This window comes from Narcine bancroftii, chromosome 2 (genome assembly GCF_036971445.1).
Source record: "Narcine bancroftii isolate sNarBan1 chromosome 2, sNarBan1.hap1, whole genome shotgun sequence".
In the NCBI taxonomy this organism is placed as follows: Eukaryota; Metazoa; Chordata; class Chondrichthyes; order Torpediniformes; family Narcinidae; genus Narcine; species Narcine bancroftii.
The window spans coordinates 15,598,151-15,609,517 of NC_091470.1; the positions used below are offsets into that span (position 1 = coordinate 15,598,151).

Here is an 11,367-nt window from a genome sequence, read left to right on the forward strand (position 1 = left end):
ATTTCCAAACATCGAGATGGGTATTTGAGACATCATGGCACAGGCGGTTGTGGATCAATTACTAGTAAAACAGATTAAAATATATTGGTGGTTAATAATCAGCTCAGGCAGGATGGGCTGCAGAACCTGTTTGTGTGCTTTATGACGAAAGTTATTTCACGTGGCTGCAACAAGAAGCCTGCTAATCCTGAACGCAGAATTGTCACGCATCAACCTTGGACCCATTTGTGCGTCTGTGATGGCTTGGTCACATGATGTCTGTGATGTCACATGATGTCTGTGATGGCTTGGTCACATGATGTCTGTGATGTCACATGATGTCTGTGATGGCTTGGTCACATGATGTCTGTGATGTCACATGATGTCTGTGATGGCTTGGTCACATGTTGCAAGCAGACACAGTGAGAACAGCTTCCATATTTGATAGCTCTGAAAAGTCCTCAGGGCTGCTCATTACAGTGGATCCTCAGGGGAGCCACCTGCAGTCTTTGCCCAATGCTCAGAGCAAGCCTGCCTACCACTGCTAGGTCTGCTTCCATGCTAGCAAGGAGGCACCTGAGGAGAGCCAGGAAGCAGAGTATATTCCTTCTCTCAACAGAGCTGGTGCTGTGGCCCCTAATTTCCCATACCACTGGCTGACTGACAAAGCTTACCCTCTGTAATTGATGATTGGCTCTCAATATTGATGATATCAAGGTTCAAATTTATTGTCAGAGTTTATACATGACATCACATACAGCCCTGAGATCCTTTTTATTGCAAGCCAGGCCAAATTTCTTATCGGTAACTGTAAACTGTACTCAAGAAGAAATGTGTATATAAAGAAAAAATGTAAACAAACTGCAATTACAGAAAAAAATCCATTAATAAATGATGTGTAAATTAAGAATCTTTAACTAAGTCTCTATCAGAGACTTCAGATTCCTAAACAACAAACCCTATCAAATCTGATGGTTGATGCGTAGCAACTGTTCCTGAATCTGGTGGTACGAGTCTTGTGCCACCTATACCCCTTTCCTGAAGGAAGCAGAGAGAACAGAGCATATCTTGGGTTGTGTGGATCCTTGTTGATTGCTGCTGGTCTCTGACAGCACTGTTCCATGTAGATTTCCTCGGAGGGGAGAATTTTGCCTGTGATTGACAAGGCTGTGTCCACTACCTTTTGCAGGGCTTTTCTCTTAAGAGGTATTGGTGCCCCATACCAGGCCACGATGCAGCTGGACAGCACACTTTCCACCACACATTTGTAGAAGTTTGCCTAGGATATTTCTGACTTGGTTAAAGTTCACGAAAAGTGTTAGAACCTGAGGTATGATAAATGGACCGATGTTTCTCTCTGACCTTTGAATAAAAACAGAGATCACTGGAGATATTCAGTGGGCAGCCATCTGTTGACAAACATAGAGTTTCAGGTCAGTGACCTTCACAGAATTGGATGACAACTTCTTGATTTTTCCCTTGCTCCTTCAATGGTAAAATTTGACCTCAATCTTAATCAGAAAAGGATTTATCTATCTTCATAACTTTTGCTTTCAATTATTATTTTTCCTAATGAACAGAATCACTGTGTTTGAGCCATTGGGAGTGTTGTATCATTGCCTCAAGCTTCTAGCCCTGCTGACAGTATACGAGATGTAGATGGTGCCTTTTGTTCTCTGAGACACACGGGTCCCACAATGTTGTTGTCACATTGTAGTTTCAGTGTAGAGTTGATGTTGCTTCCCATAACTTACTTCCATTTTCCAGTCAACTCACTTAAACGAACAGATTTGGTAACGTTCATAGGAAGCAAAATTTCGGGCCCGGATCCTTCGTCAGATTTGACTACAGGTGCTCCCCAACTTACGATGTTTTGAAGTTACGATGGTTTGAATCCGTACTCGAATTTCAAATTCCGATCTGTTTCCGTGCTTGCGATATATGATATGCTACTCTCTCACGATGCTGGGCGATGGCAGCATACTCTCTCGCAAGGCTGACACAACCGCACTCAGTCTCTGCTTTCTCAGTGTGGATTAAAAGCATTCAAATTTTAATTGTAAAAAATGGTAGGTGTGGTATTCTTTTTCAACTTACAATTTTTTTCAACCTATGATGCGTTTGCTGGAACGTGCCCCCATCATAAGTTGAGGAGCACCTGTAATACCAGCAGTGCTAATCCACAGTCTTCTTTTCTAATTTTTGGGTTGTAGTCACAGTAAAACCCAGAGAATGATTTGTGTGCAAATATCATCAGTCTGAAGCTAACTCAGTTTCTCTCTCCCCAGAATCTGCCTGATCCACTGAGTATCTTGGCATTTTTTTCTTTTTAATTTCACACTTCCAACACAATTTTGTTTTTAAACTCTTGTTCATTTGTAGGAGTTGAACTTGTTCTTTGGGAGCTTTGTTACTTTGGACAAATTATTGTTCCAACCAAGTCTAATCTTATCTCCATGCCACAAGGGTACAATATTATGTCAAGTATCTTAAGTTAAAGACCTTGGTTTATTCTTGTCTACTTCTATTTACATTTCAAACGTTATTCATTCATTTTCTAACCTTGATTGTACGTATTCCTCCTTGAGAAATATTTGACTTTTACTACGAGATTAATGTGTGTATCAATTTATTTTCACCAATACAGAGTCATGAAGTTGCCCTGGTGAATTTGTTGAGTTTGTGTACTTTTTTGTATATGATCTGTGATTTAGAACCTTCTTGAATGAAATGTGAATAATAATTTTGTAACATTAAGGATGAACAATGAATGCTGGCCTTTCAGTGATGCCCGTTTTTGAAAAATAGAATATTACAGCACAGTACTGGCCCTTCAGCCCATGATGTTGTGCTGACCTACCCCCCCCCCCACAAACTAAACCTTCCCTACCTCATAACCCTCTTTCTTTCATCCATGTACCTGTCTACAAGACTCTCAATGCCCCTAATGTTCCAGCCTCCACCACCATCCTTGGCAATAAAAACTTACCCCTGAATGGAGGACACTAAAACTCAGTGTCCTGTTACCAAACAACCAACTTACTCCGAAACATAAATCTCTTGCCTCCATTCTTTCAGTAATTATAATTTATGAGGAGGAAATAAAAGACACCGTGATTGAAGAAAAACACAATTCAGGAGAAACGCAACAGGTCAAACAGTCCAAAGAAAAAGATGCAGAACCAACATTTTGGGCTTAAGCCCTTCATCAAAGTAAGATTTTGTTATTATAATATCTAATGTCTATAAAATGCAAAATGTACATATTCACAATAATTTTCCGGCTGTACTACTGAAGATAAAACATGACTGTTTTATCTTGAAGGTTCCAGCCATTCGCAAAATCTTGGATCAACTCCTGTTTCATGTGATATATTGGCCTTTATGTGTTTTACTCTTCCGAAGCAGAGTTTTAGTGCAGGAGGTATAAACAGGGAAAGCTCTGATCGGGTAATGTGAGACGCAGACTGGTGAAGCAAAACATTGCAAATGCTGGAAGTCTGAAATCAAACCAGAGAATGGAGGACAATCTCAACAGGCCAAGCAGCATCTGTGAAGATAGAAACAATGATGAGGTGAGATAGCTGTTGGACAACTGGCATAGATATGATGTGTTGAATGGCTTCCCTCTGCTGTAAATTTTCTATGTTTTTAAAATTCTCACATTCTCTCCAAGAAAATGTTAAACACTTTCTACACATTAAGGTAAGATACAAACAGAGAGCTAGGGGCAGGAGTAGGCCACTCAGCTCCTTACGACTGCCCTGACACTTCAAACATTCACGCAGAAACATAGAAGATAGGAGCAGGAGTAGGTCATTCGACCCTTCGAGCCTGCTCCGCCATTCATCGAGATCATGACTGATCTTAAAGTTCAGTACCCCGTCCCCGCCTTCTCTCCGTAACCTTTAATACCCTTATACTGAAGAAATAGACCAAGGTAAACTGCCTCAGGATCTTCGTGATGCCACCATCATCACCCTGTACAAAAACAAAGGCGAGAAATCAGACTGCTCAAACTACAGGGGAATCACGTTGCTCTCCATTGCAGGCAAAATCTTCGCTAGGATTCTACTAAATAGAATAATACCTAGTGTCGCCGAGAATATTCTCCCAGAATCACAGTGCGGCTTTCGCGCAAACAGAGGAACTACTGACATGGTCTTTGCCCTCAGACAGCTCCAAGAAAAATGCAGAGAACAAAACAAAGGACTCTACATCACCTTTGTTGACCTCACCAAAGCCTTCGACACCGTGAGCAGGAAAGGGCTTTGGCAAATACTAGAGCGCATCGGATGTCCCCCAAAGTTCCTCAACATGATTATCCAACTGCACGAAAACCAACAAGGTCGGGTCAGATACAGCAATGAGCTCTCTGAACCCTTCTCCATTAACAATGGCGTGAAGCAAGGCTGTGTTCTGGCACCAACCCTCTTTTCAATCTTCTTCAGCATGATGCTGAACCAAGCCATGAAAGACCCCAACAATGAAGACGCTGTTTACATCCGGTACAGCACGGATGGCAGTCTCTTCAATCTGAGGCGCCTGCAAGCTCACACCAAGACACAAGAGAAACTTGTGCGTGAACTACTCTTTGCAGACGATGCCGCTTTAGTTGCCCATTCAGAGCCAGCTCTTCAGCGCTTGACGTCCTGCTTTGCGGAAACTGCCAAAATGTTTGGCCTGGAAGTCAGCCTGAAGAAAACTGAGGTCCTCCATCAGCCAGCTCCCCACCATGATTACCAGCCCCCCCACATCTCCATCGGGCACACAAAACTCAAAACGGTCAACCAGTTTACCTATCTCGGCTGCACCATTTCATCAGATGCAAGGATCGACAATGAGATAGACAACAGACTCGCCAAGGCAAATAGCGCCTTTGGAAGACTACACAAAAGAGTCTGGAAAAACAACCAACTGAAAAACCTCACAAAGATAAGCGTATACAGAGCCGTTGTCATACCCACACTCCTGTTCGGCTCCGAATCATGGGTCCTCTACCGGCACCACCTACGGCTCCTAGAACGCTTCCACCAGCGTTGTCTCCGCTCCATCCTCAACATCCATTGGAGCGCTTACATCCCTAACGTCGAAGTACTCGAGATGGCAGAGGTCGACAGCATCGAGTCCACGCTGCTGAAGATCCAGCTGCGCTGGATGGGTCACGTCTCCAGAATGGAGGACCATCGCCTTCCCAAGATCGTGTTATATGGCGAGCTCTCCACTGGCCACCGTGACAGAGGTGCACCAAAGAAAAGGTACAAAGACTGCCTAAAGAAATCTCTTGGTGCCTGCCACATTGACCACCGCCCGTGGGCTGATATCGCCTCAAACCGTGCATCTTGGCACCTCACAGTTTGGCGGGCAGCAACCTCCTTTGAAGAAGACCGCAGAGCCTACCTCACTGACAAAAGGCAAAGGAGGAAAAACCCAACACCCAACCCCAACCCACCAATTTTCCCCTGCAACCGCTGCAATCGTGTCTGCCTGTCCCGCATCGGACTTGTCAGCCACAAACGAGCCTGCAGCTGACGTGGACTTTTTACCCCCTGCATAAATCTTCGTCCGCGAAGCCAAGCCAAAGAAAGAAGAGATCTAATTCCCTCTTAAATAGATTTAATGAACCTGCCTCTACTGCCCTCTGTGGCAATGAATTCCACAGATTCACCACCCTCTGGGTCAAGAAATTCCTCCTCATCTCGGTCCTAAATGGTTTGCCTATTATCCTCAAACCATGGCCCCGGGTTCTGGATTTTCCCATCCTTGGAAACATCCCATCTGCATCCATTCTGTCCAGTCCTGCCAGAATTTTATAGGTCTCTATGAGATCCCCTCTCAATCTTCTAAACTCCAGGAGTACAATCCCAATTTGCGCAATCTTTCCTCCTAAGTCATTCCTGCCATTCCAGGTATCAGCCTGGTGAATCGCCTCTGCACTCCCTCCATTGCAAGAACATCCTTCCTTAGATAAGGTGACCAAAACTGCACACAATACTCCAGGTGGGGTCTCACCAAGGCTCTGTACAGCTGCAGTAAGGTATCCTTGTTCCTATACTCAAACCCTCTTGATATGAAGGCCAACATACCATTTGCCTTTTTAACTGCCTGCTGTACCTGCATGCTCGCCTTCAGTGACTGGTGCACAAGTACCCCTAGGTCTCTCTGCACTTCCCCATCTCCCAATCTATTGCCATTCAAATAGTAATCTGCCCTCCGGTTTGTATTACCAAAGTGGATAACCTCACATTGATCCACATTGTAGTGCATTTGCCATGGATCTGCCCAGTCCTTCAATTTATCCAAATCACACTGGAGCTTCCTGACCCCCTCTTCCGTGCACACAACCCCTCCTAGCTTAGTGTCATCTGCAAATTTGGAGATATTCCATCCAATCCCCTCATCCAGATCATTAATGTAAATTGTGAACAGCTGGGGTCCCAGTACAGATCCCTGTGGCACCCCACTGGTCACCGCCTGCCACTCAGAAAACGAGCCATTTATCCCAACTCTCTGTCTTCTATCTGCCAGCCAGTTCTCAATCCACATCAATACTTTGCCCCCAATCCCATGAGCCTTGATTTTGGAAGCCAGTCGTTTATGCGGGACCTTATCGAAGGCCTTTGGGAAGTCCAGGTACACCACATCCACTGGCTCTCCCCCATCTATTTTACCTGTCACCATCTCAAAGAATTCCAATAGATTCGTCAAGCACGATTTACCTTTTGTAAATCCATGTTGACTCCATCCGATCCCTTCTCTGCTTGAAAACTTCTACAAGTGTACCAAGTGTACAAGTGTACCCTGGAGAGCATTCTGCCTGGTTGCATCGCTGTCTGGGAAGGAAGTGCTGATGCTCAAGTCAGGAAAAAACTCCAGAGGGTTGTTAACTCGGCCTGCGACATTATGGGCAACAGTCTCCCCTCCATTGAGGTGGTGTCTTAAGAAAGCAGCCTCTATCCTCAAGGACTCCCACCACCCAGGCCATGCCCTCTTCACTCTGCTACCATTGGGAAAAAGGTACAGGAGCCTAAAGACAAGTCTTTGGAACTCTCACAAGTGGTACAAGGACAGCTTCTTCCCCGCTGCCATCAGATTCCTGAATGATCAATGAACCACAGACACTGCCTCACTTTGACATTTTCTTGCACTATTTTTATTTATTTTATAATATGGTGGATGTAAATGTTTGCATTGTGATGCCACAGCAAAACAGAGAATCTTGGGAGATGGTGACATGTTGATGACACTAAGTTCTGATTCTGGTCTGACTGTAACTTCAGTTCTGAATTCCCATCACCCAAGTGACACAGAGCTGTCGTTTGAAATTAGAACGGAAGGGGAAGTGGTTGCAGGACAACAGGGTGTCGTGTGATTTCAGTGAGGTTTGAATTCATGACTTCCCTCACTAAAAGCTGGGTGGTGAGGGGTGCGAATGAGTGGAAAGAATGATACACTGAATTTGTGGAATGACCCCTTTCTTGTTTGTCAAGAATCTGCTACCTTTGCCAAAAAATATTCGGCAGCTCTTTGCGGAAGAGAGTTCCAAAGACTATGAGCCGTTGAGGTAAAATAATTAAGGAATGGGCCATCCCAACCTCTGGACTCTCCAGAAGAAACCACCTCTCCCCCATCCTGGTGAAGTTCAAGTTTATTGTCGGAGCATCTGGATTACAGGGAGAGATTAAGGAGACTGGGACTTTATTCATTGGAACGTAGACGATTGAGAGGGGACTTGATAGAGGTATTTAAAATTATGAAAGGAATAGATAGACCTGACATAAACAGACTCTTTCCCCTGAGGACAGGGGAGGTTGGAACAAGAGGCCATGAGTTAAGGGGACAACACTTTTGGAGAAATATTAGAGGTGGCTTTTTCACTCAGCGAGTGGTGGCAGAATGGAATGATCTTTTGAATGAGATAATTGCGTCAGGGTTCCTTCTGTTATTTAAGAGAAGGTTGAATGTGTACGTGGAGGTGAGGGGGTTGGAGGGTTATTGGCGGAGAGCGGGAGGTTTGAGCTAGTGGAGTTGTTCTAGTGAACTGGTGCGGACTCGAAAGATCAATATGTAAATGGTTATATGGTTATATATGATTATATGGAGTACATCATAGCTAAGACCTGGAACAAGGGTTCTACCAGCATTAATGAACTGATTAATCTGCTTTATGCAGAATATGGAAGAGGGCGAACTTTTGGCCATCGTGCAGTCACGTTCACCGATCTTCACCTTTCGATGCCCCACCGAGGCTTCAACCAAACCTACCCATCAGTCTGAACTCGATGACAACCGTGCAAAGGATGGTGGGGCTTCACAGGGGCTTGCTGTGTGACATTTTGCGAGCTGCGCCTATTTATCAGCTCTCATTTGCAGCACTGTGGTGGTTTACCAACACTCTCTCCCACAGACAAGTAATTGCCATCTGCCTGTTGACGTTGAGGAATGACTCACATCCAACACTGACTGAAAAATGACAGCTATATGTCGCATTCTGCCAGGGTTGCAGAGAGAGCCACGTGACCAACACTCAGGACATCTTTTAGGTACTGTTATCTTGAAACTGGACAGAAAAGGTTTGGAAGAATGTGGGCCAAATGCAGGCAAATGGGACAAGCTCAAATAAATTGGCCCAGAGAGCATGTATAAATTGGGCAGAAGGACCTGTGTCCATGCAATAAAACTCTGTGTCTACTGATTGTTTGATATCATGGCCAGGAGGAGTTGGAACAAAATCTTGCAAACTTGACTTTTTCTGACTGAAACTGTATTTCAGTGCAGCCGAGGCATCCCCCTTTCCACTCATTCACCCCCAGCTTCGAGTGAGGGAAGTCATGAATTCAAACCCCACTGAAATCTCCCTTGCGTAGCCCTGTACCCCTTTCCCCTTCCACTCTTCTCAATTTAAGTGACAGCTCCTCGTCATGTGGCAACACTTGGTGGTGAGTGAGTTCCAATTTTGAATCACTTTCAAACAAACTTGATGCATTGGAGCCCAGACACTGTTACAGCTTCAGAGCCAGCTGTTATTGGCCAATGCTTCATGTGCTCCAAAATTTAGCCATAGTTAATGATGGATAAATGCTTCCTACATTCGATTCTGGAGCTAGGACATAATGACCTTGGGAATGGACAGAATGGATCACATTTTATGAAGACCGCTTCCTTCTAGAACATTGCAGCACGGCCCTCGATGTTGGGCCGACTCATACATTTCTTAAAAATACAAAATCCTCCCTACCCTGTAACCCTCTATTTTTCTTCTTTCATGTGCCTGTCTAAGAGTCTCTTAAATGGCCCTAATGTTCTGGTCTACACCATCATTCCTGGGAAGGCATTCCAGGCACCCACAACTCTGTATAAAAAAAAAATGCCCTTGATGTCTCCCCTCAACTTTTTCTCCTCTTTGTACACATGTCCTTTGGTGTTTGCTATTCCTGCCCTGGGAAACAGGTGCTGGCTGTCACCATAGCTTTGCCTCTCATAATCGTGAAGATGTCTATTAAGTCTCCTCTCATCCTTCTACACCCCAAAAGAGAAAAGTCCCAGCTCCGCTAACCTCACCTCATAATCCAGACAACATCCTAATAAATCTCCTCTGCCCCCTCCCCATAGCTTCCCCATCCTTTTCTTAGGCAAATTCTGGATTCTGTTGAATACACTAGGAATACATCAGGAAGAAAATAAAAAGTATGACAGGTGATCACATTTAAAACAAACCAGATCTCTGAAAGTGGACTGGGTTCAGACTGAGAAACTTGCTTCCCCTGACGGGTCTGATTATTTATGAGATCTTTATGTACTGTGTATTTTGTGTTCAAGATTGTGCAGTATGTGTAGTGATAGAGAGTTACCACCAGGGGGAGACGGAGATGGAGTGTGTAACACAGTGGCCTCGACCTTTTTCTTTCCACTCACATCTCACTTTAAGTCATCCCTATGCCATAGATGCTCTGTGATTAGTAAGGGATTGCTTAAGGTGGGATGTGGGTGGGAAGGGAAGGCTGAGAATCACTGCTCTAGACCCAATTGTTACTGAGATATTTTGCTTGAGAAAACATTGTTATTGGTCCATTTCCTTTGGAGTTCTGAAACTGTGCACTTAACGAGTCCATTAGGGATGATTAAAAGAGTGGTTTTCAAACTTTTTCTTTCTACCCACATCCCACTTTAAGCATCCCACAGTGCACCTATGGCATTGGGAATACTTCAAGTGGCCTGTGAGTGGAAAGAAAAAAGGTTGAGAACCACTGGTTTAGCATCTGGGGAACATTGCATCTTGGGAATGTTATTCCATCTTGGGTAGATTCAAGATGGATGCCTCCACATGAGGTCTGGCCTGTGCATGTTCTGTCCTTCGTGTTGTTGGCTTAGTTAATAAATCTAGTAGTTTTAAAAAGAACCTAGGTTTCTTTATTGTCATAGAAGAAACATCAGAGAGATGCCATTTCGTCAGGTTGTATATCTTCGTGATGCCACCATCATCACCCTGTACAAAAACAAAGGCGAGAAATCAGACTGCTCAAACTACAGGGGAATCGCGCTGCTCTCCATTGCAGGCAAAATCTTCGCTAGGATTCTACTAAATAGAATAATACCTAGTGTCGCCGAGAATATTCTCCCAGAATCACAGTGCGGCTTTCGCGCAAACAGAGGAACTACTGACATGGTCTTTGCCCTCAGACAGCTCCAAGAAAAGTGCAGAGAACAAAACAAAGGACTCTACATCACCTTTGTTGACCTCACCAAAGCCTTCGACACCGTGAGCAGGAAAGGGCTTTGGCAAATACTAGAGCGCATCGGATGTCCCCCAAAGTTCCTCAACATGATTATCCAACTGCACGAAAACCAACAAGGTCGGGTCAGATACAGCAATGAGCTCTCTGAACCCATCTCCATTAACAATGGCGTGAAGCAAGGCTGTGTTCTCGCACCAACCCTCTTTTCAATCTTCTTCAGCATGATGCTGAACCAAACCATGAAAGACCCCAACAATGAAGACGCTGTTTACATCCGGTACCGCACGGATGGCAGTCTCTTCAATCTGAGGCGCCTGCAAGCTCACACCAAGACACAAGAGAAACTTCTCCGTGAACTACTCTTTGCAGACGATGCCACTTTAGTTGCCCATTCAGAGCCAGCTCTTCAGCGCTTGACGTCCTGCTTTGCGGAAACTGCCAAAATGTTTGGCCTGGAAGTCAGCCTGAAGAAAACTGAGGTCCTCCATCAGCCAGCTCCCCACCATGACTACCAGCCCCCCCACATCTCCATCGGGCACACAAAACTCAAAACGGTCAACCAGTTTACCTATCTCGGCTGCACCATTTCATCAGATGCAAGGATCGACAATGAGATAGACAACAGACTCACCAAGGCAAATAGCGCCTTTGG

At 44.7% G+C, this 11,367-nt stretch overlaps 1 long non-coding RNA gene across 6 annotated transcripts; it reads left to right on the forward strand.

Moving 5' to 3' along the window:
• The first annotated feature begins 319 nt into the window (after positions 1–319).
• LOC138752252 (uncharacterized) lies at positions 320–8,675 on the forward strand. Of its 6 annotated transcripts, none has more exons than XR_011350447.1 (4): positions 320–401; positions 3,058–3,192; positions 3,305–3,554; positions 8,153–8,675. It is a non-coding gene; the product is annotated as an uncharacterized lncRNA (long non-coding RNA). The 6 variants fall into 6 exon arrangements; XR_011350443.1 differs by having other exon boundaries at positions 391–658; XR_011350445.1 differs by having other exon boundaries at positions 391–603.
• Positions 8,676–11,367: the final 2,692 nt, after the last annotated feature.